Source organism: Pipistrellus kuhlii, unplaced genomic scaffold (genome assembly GCF_014108245.1).
Source record: "Pipistrellus kuhlii isolate mPipKuh1 unplaced genomic scaffold, mPipKuh1.p scaffold_m20_p_14, whole genome shotgun sequence".
Taxonomy (NCBI): domain Eukaryota; kingdom Metazoa; phylum Chordata; class Mammalia; order Chiroptera; family Vespertilionidae; genus Pipistrellus; species Pipistrellus kuhlii.
In genome coordinates this window covers 30851509-30866791 of record NW_023425449.1, presented here as the reverse complement: position 1 = coordinate 30866791, position 15283 = coordinate 30851509, and the positions used below count along the sequence as shown (strand labels likewise).

General features: G+C 39.8%; 1 long non-coding RNA gene across 1 annotated transcript; it reads right to left on the bottom strand.

Annotated features, from left to right (window-relative positions):
* Nucleotides 1–234: 234 nt before the first annotated feature.
* On the bottom strand, nt 235–15244 carry LOC118718340. The gene is made up of 3 exons (XR_006741582.1): nt 15011–15244; nt 1425–1607; nt 235–481 (listed from the first exon to the last, which is right to left on the bottom strand). It is a non-coding gene; the product is annotated as an uncharacterized LOC118718340 (long non-coding RNA).
* Nucleotides 15245–15283: the final 39 nt, after the last annotated feature.

Below are 15283 nucleotides of genomic sequence, written 5' to 3'. Positions count from 1 at the left end.
AGTTTTACCAAGTTAATCTCTGTGTTGAAGGTATTTAGTCAACTACTGCCAATAATGGGTATAATTCTAAAGAAATATGCTAATTTTATAGGCCCCCAAAAACCCCCATGTTGTTATTTTACTTGTTTATTAGATGTTTCAATTTCTTCTTTAGTTATATTATAAAGTTCTTAGACTCCATAAATTAGAGTATGAGCTTGCTGGAAAATAATTGAAATAAAAATTTTTGAAAAAAAATTTGAAATAAAAATTTTAATGTAGCATATTAAAGATGTGGCATTTTAAGTTATATATGATGGGATGAATTTTTCCAATGATTTCCAAAGTACCCTCTGGAGCTTCTTCTAGGGGGGGAAGGAGGGGAGGGTAGGAATAAGGGCAGGGATGCTATCAGGTTGAAATAAGTCTTACCTTGCCCCATTTCAACTGCATTTATCTATTTTACATATTGAACTTAAAGTTGATCTGAAGGGTTCTGAACCTGGAAACAAAATCAAAATACATTTAACTAAGTTTTTTTCCCCTTTTATTAAATCCTAGAGGCATGATGCACACATTCATGCGTGAGTAGGCCTTCCTTCCCCCAGCTGCCAGCACCAGCTTCGATTCCTTCCAGCACCCGGGCTTCCCTCGCGGAGGGAGGCCCCACCCACCCACAGCAGCACACTGGTTGGTGGCCTGGGTCTCCTTCTGCAGGACAATCATGGGGAGATGGCCGGGGCCCCTGACCAATTGCATCACACCTGCCAGTGGGTGTCATAGTATGATCCCAGACAGTCGTCTGGATGGTTGTTCCACTGTTCAATGGTTTGGTCAATTAGCATATTATGCTTTTATTATATAGGATTTTTTTTTTTATTGATTTCAAAAAGAAGGAAGGGAGGAGAGAGAGATAGAAACATCAATGATGAGATCATTGATCAGCTGCCTCCTGCATGCCCCCTTACTGGGGATGAAGCCCACAACTCAGGCATGTGCCCTTGGCCATAATTGAATTGAGGACCCTTCTGTTCACAGGCCAGTGCTCTATCCACTGAGCTAAACCAGCTAGGGCCCAAAACCACATTTAAAGCAAGATTTTGGGACAATTGGTATTTTGCAATATAAAATAAAAAGATAAATAAGTTGAATACCTCACATACATACAGAAATATAAAACATTAAATAAATAAAAAACTCCTTAAATTATCAGAAAATATGGGCATTAACTCCTTTTCAAGCACACTGATAAAACTAGAGAACATAGAGAGAGATACTATTTGTTCAGCTGTTTTTTTCTAAAATGTGTGCCTCTGATACAGATTCAAAACATTTTTACAGTCAAAGTGTGGAAATGCTATATATCAATAGTTGTGCTAAGGGATGGCTTAGGGCACTAAACACCCCATTATCTCTATTAGCTTCTCCAGATCACCCCCAAATACCTGGTATAGCTCTAAATAAAACAGTGAGCAAAACAGATGTGGCTGAAGGACATATCCTAGTATCTTATTCTGTGAGCAGACTCTTGACACTAAGGTCTTCCTCTCCCTAGACATTCTGGAGCCATCACTGCTGCTCTCTGCAAACAGTCACAATGTCATCAGCATAGAGGGTTCTGAGAAGACCTACAAGTGGGAAAAAAAAGAAAACTTAGTATACTCATCATTCCCTAAACTTATTTTCTTATAGGACTCTTCCCTCAACATCTGTTACTATCCATTGAATTCATGGAGCACACCTTCACAAATGTCAAGATATATGAAATTAGTATTTGAATGGGAAAACGTTGATTGAGAGGAGTCCTTGTGAAATACTGTCCATTTATTGCTATTTTACCAATGTTCAACTTGAGGTGCTCTCCAATATTGTGATTCGCTGACAACTAGTGCCAATGCTTTAATTTAGCACATACATATCATTTCCTACAATAATTTATATATCTATATTTCCTTTCCCCAATCCTTACCTGAGGATATGCTTATTGATTTTTAGAGAGGAAGGGGGATAGGGAAACATTGATGTGAAAGAGAAATATCACTTGGTTGCCTCCCCCAGTACCCCTACCAAGGACTGGGGATCAAACCTGAAACCGCTCAGTTCACTGAACGATGCTCCAACCGAGCCACCTGGCCAGGGCTACAATAGTACGTATATTGCTGCCCAATTAGATAAAAACTACTTGCAGCCAAGACCGGTTTGGCTCAATGGATAGAGCATCGGCTTGGGGACTGAAGGGTCCGGGGTTCGATTCCGGTCAAGAGCATGTACCTTGGTTGCGGGCATATCCCCAGTAGGGGGTGTGCAAGAGGCAGCTGATTGATGACTCTCTCTCATCGATGTTTCTAACTCTCTATCTCTCTCCCTTCCTCTCTGTACAAAATCAATAAAATATATTTAAAAAAAAAACTACTTGCAAACTGTGTTGGGTTTAAATTCGTGTACATCATAACTACAATGCACTTATACCTTGGAATACTATAAAATGTGTGTGTAAATGATCCACAGAGCTAAACAAGTATGCTCTTCTCGCACCTATTAAATATGACTTATGAAACTATACATTCGGACAATGTGTCTGACAGTACTTGTTCTGACCTTTCCCTTACTTTTAAAAGAAACTGAATTAGACAGTATTTGTGACAGAGCTAGAAGGAACAGGAAAAGAGGTCTGTCCATTTCTACAGAAACATAAAGTTGTTACTGGAATAAAGATGCAAAAGGTATTTCTTTCACTAGTAGTAAATTCGTGAAATTTATTTTCTTTTACATCAAAAGTAACCATTGAGTTCTAAATAAAGGGCAAATGAAGAGGAGGCAAAGGCACTATAATTGCAGTGGTTATTTGGCCCAGCCACTTAAAATTCATGTTAACTTGAATTGTGAAGTGTTAGATTTATGAGCATTTTTATTCCACTTCTGATCTATATTAAATGTATCTCTGTATTGTTTACTTTAAAACATCAATGCAAATTATTTTACAAATATGTTATATTACTAACTTCCCAGGTCTTTTGCTACTCATTCTAGATAATTAGTTCTTTTTAAAAACATTTTTAATGGACTTTTATATTTAAAAATGTATTTATTGATTTCAGAAACATCAATGATGGGAATCAATGATCGGCTGCCTCTAGCATGTCCCCTTCTGGGGATTGAGCCCACATCCCGGGCATGTGCCCTGACCAGGAATTGAATGGTGACCTCCTGATACACAGTCGATGCTCAACTACTGAGCCACACTGGCTGGGCAGCACAATTTTTTTAATATTGCAGAGAATTTGTGGATTTTCTACAAATATATGCTTGGATCTCAAGCTGAGAAACACTGTCATGGATGATAGCCATTCATTCATTCACTGAACAATACTGTGTGCTTGGCTCAGGGAGTCCGACAATCAACAAACTCCCTGCCCTTATGAACAGCCTTACAGTCTAATGGGGAAAGAGGAGAATAGACAAGTAATCATGTAAGTTCAGATAGCGATTAGTGCTGTAAAGAAAGTGAGCAGGACTAGGAATGGAGAGCTGAAAGGACAGGGGTACTGTCTTAGAAAGGCTGGCAGGAATGGCATCATGGCTGAGATGTGAGCAGACGTTAAAAGAATGCTTGGGGAAGAGTTTTCCAGGCAGAAGAGCAAGTTCAAAGGCCTTGAGATAGGAATGTACTTGGAGTCTTTGAAGACCAACCAGGAGGCAGGCCAGTGTGGCTGAAGCACAGCCAGGAAAAAAAAAATGTCAAACAAGTAGCAGGGGCCAAATCGCACAGGGTCAGTAATGTAGTCATGACTTTGGTGGTTCTAAGGGGGAAAAAATGGGATTGCAGAAGGCATGCTTTATCACATGTGTCAAACACAAGGCCCGCGGGCCAAATCCGTCCCGCCAGGCCTTGCAATGTGGCCCGCACCGCGCTGTCATCACTGCACTCCGCTGTGTTTCCATCACAGTGACAGTTTATGACTGTTCAGTAAACCATTCGGCCCGCGATTTAGGCTGGATTTTAGATTTTGGCCCCTTCTCTGATTGAGTTCGCCACCCCTACGATAGACACGAGGGGGAACTATGTCTCTAAAACTCAACTTTTTTTATTTTACTTTGTAAAGTCAACTTTATTTAGATATGATGTCTGTACATCAAACACACCCACTTTCTGAATACAGGATGAGTTTGGGCAAAAGTATATAGCCATGTCACCATCATTATAATCAAGATAAAGAAAATTTGCATCCTCCCCAAAAGTTTCCTTGTTTCCTTTTGCTGTCAGTCCCCATTCTTTTACCCTCTACCAGAGCCAGGACTCACTGGAGTTTGGGACTCATTAATTTCAATGTGCACTTGGAGGACTTAGTTCTGTCCTGTCTAATAGGGTAGCCGCTAGCCACAGGTGGCTACTTAAATTTAAACAAAACGAGTTCAGTTTTTTAAGCCACACATGGCTAGTGGCTGTCATAGGACAGGACATGCATAGGATTCTTCCATCACTACGGGCAGTTCTATTGGGCAAAGCTGAGATGTTACCTTGTTGGAATTTGACTTCCACCACATGGAAGTAGAACAAGCAGCATGAAAACTGTGTAAACCATATAAGTCACATTACCTAGCTTTATGTTACTGTGTTTACTACATTTATCACCAAGTAATTAATAATAAAGCCCATGGGTATGGGAGGGGAGTGTTTACTGGGATAGCATGATAATGGCAATAGTAATTATGAAATTGTTCACCACAGAAATTCTTCCTCCACTATTAAGTTTATTGAATATCCTATTTTTATTTAGGGAAATGGTCATTTCCCTTATAACTCATAAGGCACAATTTTGTTTTAAGCGAAGTTAAACCTCAAAATCATACTGACTATATCTGTGTTTTGTTTGTTTTTCTAAAGAGGTGAGGTGTTTTTTTTTTTTAAATAATATATTTTTCTTGATTTCATAGAGGGAGAGATAAAACATCAATGATCTCGACTGGGGATTGAGACTGCAACATGGGCATGTGCCCTGACCAGGAATTAAACCATGACCTCCTGGTTCGTACATAGGTTGATATTCAACCACTGAGCCACGCTGGCCATGCTCTATTTATGTTTGTGTGTGTGTGTCCCCAATCCCCCCGAAGGCAGGATTCTAAAGCAAATATGATAAAATATTGACATATGTTAAACCAAGTAGTGAGTGCATGAATATTTTATTTTTTTAACCCTCACCCAAGGATATTTTCCTATTGATTTTTAGAGAGAGTGGGAGAGAGAGGGAAAGACAGAGAGAAATATTGATCACAATTGGTTGCCTCCTGCACGCGCCCCAACCAGGGGCATGCCTGGAAGAAGTCTGCAACCGAGGTACATGCCCTTGACCCTTCAGTCCGCAGATCAATGCTCTATCCAGCTAAGGCTGAATATTTTAAATATTATTTTGCTGCAGACTTTTCAATGTTTGAAATTTATTGCATGCATACCTCAGAGACATTATGGTTTTCAAACCATCACAAAAAGCAAATGTCGCAATAAAGTAACTCACACAAATTGTTTGGTTTCCCAGTGCATATAAGTTATGTTTACACTACACTGTAGTCTCTTAAGTGTACAATGGTATTAAGTCTAAAAAAAATACATATCTTAACTTAAAAATACCATCACTGAGACTTCAGTGAGTTATACTCTTTTTACTGGTGGAAGGTCTTGTCTCGATATTGATGGCTGCTGACTTATCAGAGTGGTGGATGTTAAAGGTTGTGGTGACTACGGCAATTTCTTAAAATAAGACCACAAGGAGATTTTCTGCCTTGATGGGCTCTTCCTTCCTACAGAGATGGTTTCTCTGTAATATGTGAAGCTGTCGGATAGCATTTTACCCACAGGAGAACCTCTTTCAAAACTGGAGTCAATCTTCCCAAACAATGTTGAGGCTTTCTCAACGAAGTTTATGTGATATTCTAAACCCTTTGTTGTCATTTCAACAATGGTCACAGAGACACTAAGTGAGTAAATGCTGTAGAAAAGGGCACTGATAGACTTCCTTGACGCAGGTTGCCAAGAATGAAGCAAAGAAAAAAGTAGGCTTTTATTTTAAATATTGAACAAGAATATTTAGAGTTATCAAGATTGTTCATAATGTGATTAAACAACACAGGTTAAAAACAGTGTGCACTGTGGAATAGCATGACGGTCAGTATAGCATAATGGCTAAGCATACAGGCTCTGGAGTTAGAGTGCCTGGATTTTAGTACTAATTAGGTCACTGACCAGCAGTGAAACACTGAGCAAGTTAGTTAACTCCTCTCCTCGGTGCCTCCGTTTCCTCATCTGTAAAATAAGAATGATAATAACAGTACCTGGCTCATAAGGCTATTATAAGGATTAAGTACATATATATTGTAAAGACCCAGGTGCATAGTAGATGCCCCATTAAGTGTTAATAGCGATGATGATGATGATGATGATGATGATACAACTTTGTGGGGCTTTTTAAGTATACTTTTTTTTTTTAAGAAAAAAAGAAATTGGAGGATCCATCAAAAATGTTGAAAACTATAAATTCTAATTGATAACAGACTTTTCTTCTTTTTAAAACATTCTATCAAGAAATTCCTTTTGTACTTATACAAAGCAAAACCTTGGCTTAAGCCCTTCCCCCTAAGTGCCTTACAGTCTGATCGACAGAGATTCTCAAAGTATAATACTTGCCCAACTGTCGGGAGCTGAAAAAGAATTAGTGACTACATCTTAAAAGACACCTCCATCTTAGACACTGAGTTTCTGACTTACCAGAACTCATGTGACAAGCTGCGGTGTGGCAGTTAACTAGAAACAATCTAAATGCCTAGCAGCATACCTGGCCATTGAGCAAGGCACACCTGTTGTGATTACTCGCCCCGCCCGGAAGAATCTCTGCTGTATCCTCCCCCGCAGGCACATCCTGCTGATACACAACCCTCCCCGCCCTGGAAAGTCTCCACGGCAACTTCCCCCTACAACCTGTGTACATATATTGCGGCTGCAACAAATAAAATTTGAGGCTTGATCAGAACCCTGTCTTGCCTCCATTTCTCCACGTCTCCTATCCTCCCTCATTCCCTTCCAGGTGTCTCCTCGCTCCCACGTTGCTGTCCCGCTGGCCAGGGCACCCAACAACAACAGTACCAGAGAACTTGCTAGAAATGGGAATTCTTAAGCTTCATTCCAGAGGCACTCATTCTGGGATGGAGCCCAGCAACCTGTTTTAGCCTTCTGTTTGATTCTGATGTTTACTAAAGTTTGAGAACTACCGTGATAAGGCATAAATAACTTATAGCTTTGTGTTTGACCCCTCTCACTTTTATATTATGATGAATACTGCCAGTCATTCTCCTTCAAATACTCTCTGCAATTCTTGTTCCTAAAGTCCTCCTTCCACCCTTGGATATAACTTCTCTGTGAAATTTTTGAGAACAGTTCCTCTCCGTCCCGTTACTGCCTGCTACAGAAAGCACAAAATGCTTTTTTGAAGCCAGGCAGGTAATTTGTGTCAAGGGCACCTGGTGTACAACTTTGAAGAGTGAAGTGCTGGCCATTGCTCAAATAAGTTCATATTAAAAAAAAAAAAAATAGTTGCTGGCCAAATAAAAACGCAACTAAGCCAAATTTGGCCATTGGCCACTAGTTTGCACTCACTTTTTGGCTAATTCTCTCTCACATCACTTAAGCAGTTGTGAGGTAGTGGAAAGAGGGAGGGCTGAACATGGAAGAAAACCTTGATTTGAAGCCCAGCTCTGCTACTTGCTAGTTGGCTAGTAATAATGATGATAATATTAACCTTTCTGTTACATTTTCTCTTAGGTAGAAGGACATTATTACCTATCTCACAGGATTGTTTTAAAGATTAAGGTAACACACCCCCCCTGCAACTTGGCAGCCGCCTGATCCTTTACCCCTTCTGAGGGAGGTCTCCTGCCCCCATGACTGCTTCGCTTCCCATGCACAGCTCAAATTGGGACCCAGGTAACAGACAGAGTCTTGGCTGACAGCAGCTGCCCTCTAACTGAAACAAGACTTGTTTGAGTGGTCTTGTACCAATGGTGTGGGCAAGTGGGTTTTTAATATCCAAGTCCAGCCTACTGTGTTTCCTCGAAAATAAAACATCCTCCAAAAATAAGACCTACTTACAGGTTTCCTTCTGAGTGAAATATAAGGCATCCCCCCAGGCTCTGTCTCAGAATGAAAATTAATTTACCGTAAACTGGTCGCAGGCAACCTTGACAAGAAGTACTCATTTAAAGACAGTGCTATTGCTAAACATGAGAGATTTGGTCCATTGATTCTGAAAGAAATGGAGTCACAAGAAATTCACCAGGAAATTCAGGAATTGGATTGTTATGATGATGTTCCAGAAGATGATGACATGATTTTCATTGAATAAATGAGTAAATTCTTGATACTGTAGGATTCACAGTTTGTCTGGTTTGTGTTGACAACTACTATACTACCATACCGTATACAGGTAATAAATTTCCTTTATTTTCATTTAACAATAAATGTGCACCGTATTCTTCTTCATGGAAAAATAAGACAGCCCCTGAAAATAAGACCTAGCGCATCTTTGGGAACAAAAATTAATATAAGACACTGTCTTATTTTCGGGGAAACAGGGTAGTAGCAGGAATGCTCAGGCCCTTCTCAAGAAGGCAAATAATGATTTCCACTAATACACTCATGGTAAATAAGATTGTTGTTAGAGTGTTGAGTTTGACAGTTGAATAGTAGCCAATTTCTCAGAGGAAATTAAGTTGGCTAATGGAAATAAACGAATATTCTAGAAAAACTGATTGTATTGTACAAAAAGCTGTTCCTAAAGTGTTAACAAAAATTCTGATTAGCAGAGAGTCTCAAGATAAAATTGGATAACATGTAATGAACCTAAAGCAGTCATAGTTTAGCGCAAATTATTAAAATGTAAAAGCTATCAAGACTACATTATAAAATTTCCAAAAGCCTCCTATTATTTAAATTAAAAAAAGGGGTGACAATGGAAGAATATCATGTAAGGAAAAATATCCTGCGAGTAAATTACATCTAAAAAATTTGTACTTCAGAAAATTAACCTTCATTAAAAACGCTAACAGCAAGATACCCATGAAAATACACACATGATGTCAAAACGAGCCAGAGGAAAATCATTTGGGGGAGGAAAAAAAAAAAGAAAAGAAAAGAAAAGAAAAGTAAAAGGACCAAGTCAAATTTACAGAAAATTTATTAACTTTTGGTCGAGAATATGTTTGTATATTTTCAGAAAACAACTCCGAGACCATCTGGATTCCTGTAACAGAGAGGAATAGACAGAAGTGCTCCAGCCATGAAGACAGAAGAGAAATAGTACAGAGATGGAAGATGCCGATGACGCCTCGCCATACCAGCAGACAGCAGCTGCGTGTCACTGAAGGATGCCCAGGACCAAACCAGAGATGGTCGGACCTGCATTACCATCATTTGTCCACCAATCAGATCTGAAATATCATGGCTGACATGCACACATAAAGAACTGTTTGACATTGAAATTGGTACTCAAAAGAACTGTTGGCCCAGAAAGAAACTCACTACAGATGATTCATTTGCCTCTCAGCATAACCTTTATGGCTTGTCTCAGTTTCGGTTCTTACAAGGGTATTTCTTGGATCACATGATCTCATACATCTAGAGGAAATAATGAACAACATAAACTGATGAATAAAAACAGACCCAGAGAAAGAGAAGCAGCGATCAGACTCTCAAACCTCAGAGGGATAGGGGAAGGTGGGGTAAGGGGGAGAGATCAGCCAAAGGACTTGTGTGCATGCATATAAGCCTAACCAGTGGCCATGGACAACAAGGGGATGGGGGCATATGTGGGGAGGGGTTTGGGATGAAAATGGGGGGATGAGGAAAATTATGTGATACCATAATCAATAACTTAAAAAAAATAAAGATTAAAGTAACATGGAATTTGTGATATTTATTTTCCTGTATAGCTTTGATTGATTATATGCTTTATTCGACTTGTATTTATGAGTTTAGATCTGGCTATTTCTTCTATTAGAATGTAAGCTCCTTTGGGATAGGGCTGGCCTTTAAGTTCCTATAATACCTACCTCAGTAATTAAGTCCCTCCCACATCCACCCCAAACTTCAACAAAAGATTGTAACTTGACATCTGATTGTCTGGGGTAGGGATCTGGAGTAAACAGTCTGCTCTTAGTATACAGATGTGCATTCCATAGGAGGAAGAATGTGGCTGACTTAAAACAATCCCCAAATATTGCCAATCACTCTTCTTCAAATACTCTCTGCAATTTTGTTCCTAAAGTCCTCCTTCCACCCTTGGATATAACTTCTCTGTGATACTTCACTTCCTTGTGCAATTTAAAAGGGAAAAAACAATACCTGCTCCGTTGTGAAGTGGATGCCTTTTGTTTTTACGTTAAGTAGATGTCTTTAGATTTTACGTTTACTAGGTTTGTTAAAAGCAATCCAGCAAGTTTAAAAGTGCCATACTAGAAATTATGGGGGATAAACAAATTTTAGTTTTAACTGAATTTTGTAATTCAGATACAAGTGATGGTGGTAGAAGAGTTATATATCAGAGCAGCTAACATTAGGTGCCTAGCTCATTTTTCCCATCTGTAATACTGAGACAAGAAAAAGAGCTATTATGCATCCCACAAAGATCTTATGAACATTATTAGGCAATTAAGATCATGGAATTTTGGAGGAAGAGGAAGGAAGCACATATATCTCATATAAATAGATTAAAAGCTTTCAGCACTCCTACGGCCTTATAAGAAACAGTATTACGCACCCTGATCAGTGTAGCTCCATTGGTTGAGCCTCACCTTGTGCACTGGAAGGTCCCCAGTTGGATTCCTGGTCAGAGCACAAAGCACATGCACTGGCAGTTGGAACCCTGGTCAGGACACATGCTGGAGGCAGCCAACTGATTCACAAATTGAACTTGGCATGGTTACTATCATCACCCCTTTATTTATGTTAGCTTCCTTACTCTGAGAACTTTGCATTTACAGATTCATTAATGAAGTGATCTTCAGGTTAAATGATCTAATTTAATTCTAGAATTGCCTAAAAACTTACTCTCCCCTCACCAATTAAATATGCTTTACACCAAGGTGCCCGGCTAGCTCAGTCGGTAGAGCATGAGACTCTTAAATATGCTTTACACCAGGGTATTTCTATCCCCCCTCAAAAGTACAATTCTTAAAACTAGAAGAACTATAGTAACAAAAGGGTTTAAGTATCAAATTTAGTTTGAGAAGAATGCTTCCACCTAATCAAGGCCCCACATAAGGAGAAAGGCTGCCCGTTTTTTCAGTATGATGGGAAGTGGTTATTTTGTCAAGTACGATTCAGAATGACATATTCAGGTTCAATTTAAAAAAATATATTTCACTGTTCATAGGTATCACACATAAGGAAAATTTGGCTTGGTGAAGATAAGACATAAAAATGCATGACAGTGTTCGAATTGCACACTGCTGCCTGCCAGCTTTCACATGCTCCGAGGTGTTAATAATTCAATGATTAGAATTCTGAATGAGAAAAATGAAATTTTACTACAGGTGTACCTTCTCAGTCATGGCAAAATTATTTCCACTTAAAGGACATCCCATTTCTCAACTTATAAACACTCAATTGAAAATCAGTTCCTAGATCATGTAAGCAATTACCACCAAACTATTGTCAAAACAGATATAAACCACTTTTCCTGCATAAATTAATTCTTTATGAAAAACTTTATTGAAAATTATCCCCTTCAAGGTAAACACCATTGTTATAGAATAGTAAGAAGTCTGGAAAATTCCAGAACAAGCAGAATAGGAAAACTAAGGAAGATAGTTAAACAGCAGTTTGCAGCCCCATAATAAGTCATATCTTCCCTAAACCAAGGAAACTTAAGAGGAAATGGTTTAGACACATATGTGGGCGTGAGGTGCCCCTGTGTGTGTGTGTGTGTGTGTGTGTGTGTGTGTGTGTGTAAAAGAAAGAGTAAATGTTTTGCACTTCTCTCAACCAGAGGGTAAATAACTTAAATTACCTATTCAGGGAGACAGAAATCCAATTAGTGCCATTTCCCAACCGCACCCAACAAGAGACAAATTAAGAGGATAAATCTCATCTTGGTACATTAGCATAAAGCTGGTGCAAACTCTATTGATCCCCTAAGAATTCCTCTAAAAGCCCAGCCTTTAAAACTTCTGAAAACTCAGGTCCCAGTGAGACCTCCCTCCAGGGAGCACGCCATGCCACTCCCTTTCCCCACAGGCACATTATTTCCTAAACTTCAAGGGACTTGCAACCGGGGGAGCAATGGGCAGCTACAGCTCATCCCTGGCTAACCCCCTGAATCTGTCTCCAAGGCCCCCTTTTCTCTGATTTCTCAGTGGCCTAAAGCAGACCAGCCTGCGCTCTCCTGTTGCTTTTCTATGCCCTTACTTGTCTCACGGTCCTAGTGTGTTTTTGCTACAGTCAATAAATTCCTTTTCTATGCTTGGTCTCTTGATTGAAGTCTTTCCTTCAAGAAGGCAAGAACTGAGGTCTCATTGTCTCACCGGTAAGACCATTTAAACAAGATGGGTATCTTATTTAAAGGTAACATTATTTTTGCATGGATAAAGTAGAATTGGGCGAGAAAATAATGAAATTTTGAAGGTTTTCTCTTCCAAACGTATTATTTCTTTTGAAGAAAATTACACACAATTCAGGTGAAAGTCAATACTAAGACTCTTTAGGAGAGTCTTACAGATGGTTCATTTCAAGCATGTAATTCTGTTTACTCCAAAAACCTAACCTTACCTTGGCAGCTATGGAAGACTCAAATGATCTCATGGACTGCACTTACATTATCTATTTTGTGCCAAATGTTTCGGAAATTTTGAGCATGCTTATTTATCTAAGGCTTTGAAAACAAGAATTTACAGAATGGTAAGTGAAAGGGACATACTGTAAAATAATTTTAATAACACTAGCTTTCAATTTTAACATGTGTGTTTTGCATAAAAAGGTAGTTTCTTAGCACACAATAAAATAAAGCTTTTACACTTCCTTATAGATTCTAGTTCTTACAACTTCTGGAGTCACTAAGGTGACCCTGAGGCTTAACAAAAGGTCTGACCTTAACAGCTCTTTTTTTTTTCTTTTGTAAAGAAAGTACTGCCGAAACCGGTTTGGCTCAGTGGATAGAAGTTGGCCTGCGGACTGAAAGGTTCCAGGCTCGATTCCGGTCAAGGGCACATTGAATGTACCTTGGTTGCGGGCACTTCCCCAGTAGGAGGTGTGCAAGAGGCAGCTGATCGATGTCTCATTGCTGTTTCTAACACACTCTCTCTCTCTATTCCTCTCTATTAAAAAAAATCAATAAAAAATATATATTTTTATTTTTAATATGTTTTATTGACTTTTTACAGAGAGGAAGAGAGAGGGATAGAGAGCTAGAAACATCGATGAGAGAGAACCATCGATCAGCTGCCTTTTGCACACTCCCCACTGGGGATGTGCCCTTAACCAAGGTACATGCCCTTGACCGGAATCGAACCCGGGACCTTTCAGTCCGCAGGCCGACGCTCTATCCACTGAGCCAAACCGGTTTTGGCTTATATATATATTTTAAAGTACTATAAAAAACACTGAGTCTGAGATAACACTGGTGATCTGACCTTGGACAAGTCACTCACTTCTTTCCAGTCTGTTTCTGTAACTGTAAATGAAGTCAGCCACACCTGGTAAAGGTATGGCAGGACTGATCTGAGGGTGAGATGATGTATTCAAGCATATTATATACTCTCTGTGGATGAAAGGGGGACACATACTAAACTTGACAAGCTCAGGGCAGGTCTCCATAGCTGGTCTTACAAACCCAAAGAGACCAGAGTAACCACACAGCATTGCCTGAATGTAGACATTCCTAACATAAAGCAGGCCATGGTAAGTAGTCCTGTCCTAGGCGTGTAGCTTATTCCTTGACAAAGGTCAGTCTTTACCTCTCAAATTGCCTGCGCCTTTGTGCATCTAAGGATAACATACCTTTGAAGTGTAATTTTCTTTTCTAGACCACTAAAAGGCACAACCGCCGGCACCAGGACACGAGACCATGTTGCTATCTTGTTGATCGCATACCGTCTCTATGTGCTGTAAATGTCATTCTTGTAGCTCCCAAAGTAAAAGATGTCTCTCCATTTTACTTCTTATCGAATCTCAGAAATTTTCCCGCAGTGCTTTCTCCCACCTCTCTAAGCTACCAACAATGAGTTTTATATAACCCTCTTACATCTCCTCCTTTGGTTCTAAAATGCTTAAAATAAAGCTTCGAAACAGCCATTCCCTGGAACATTTTTCTCAATCCATTGAGATTTTGCTTCCCAGCAACTGGGTCAGTTTGGCTCAAACTCTTATAAGATTTTTTTTTTTTTCCCCCTTAGGCTGGTTGTTCTTTGTCAACAACTATAATAGGAACCAGAAGTTAGATACTATTTTATTAATACTAGCCTTACCTTTCCTGTCCATGTCCCTGTTTGTAAAAGAGGTTCAGATCTAGCTTTGTACCTATCCAGTCACTTACTGGACTGTGAACTTGAGCAAGTCATTTCCTTTCGGGACTTGCTTTCTAACAAGGTTAAGACGAAGAGCGACTGATATGGTGTATGGCTAGGCTATGACAGACATAAATCAAGAACGTCATGATGGCTGCTATCACTATCTCTGAGGGAAGGAGGTATTATTCATACAGTAAACTGCAGTCGTACAAGGAAGGAGGAAACAAATGCGACCCTCGGTAGAGAGACAGAAAAAGGCAGAAAATGGGGCGCAGGCGCCTCAGTGGCTTGGAATAGCGGGAAGAATGAGAATAAGTATGGAAGTAAAAAAAAAAAAAAAAAAAAAAAAAAAAAAGGGCATTAAACACTCCGAGAATCAATCCACTATTTTTCTCCTTTTCTCTTATGACCGCTAGCCTAGAGAAGACCATTTCATTCAACTTCCCAGCCCGTCATGTCGCTGGACATGTATTTACTGTACCTTCTCACTGAGAGTCTTTTATTCCCCCTCCCCTTCTAGAAGCCGTGAACTTGAGACCCTCAGCTTCCGACACCCATCCCCTTTAACTCGGCTTTGACGAGAAAGCTTCCCTGTGTATCCTTCCTCCGCTAGGAGAGGAAGTGAAGCTGAATGGACCGCAGTGCATCCTAGGAAAGATGGTCTCTCATACTCCTTTCCTTGGGCCCCAGAGTGGGGAAGACAGCAAAGCCGATCCAGATAAGACTACAACTCCCGGCAGGCAGCGCGAGCGAC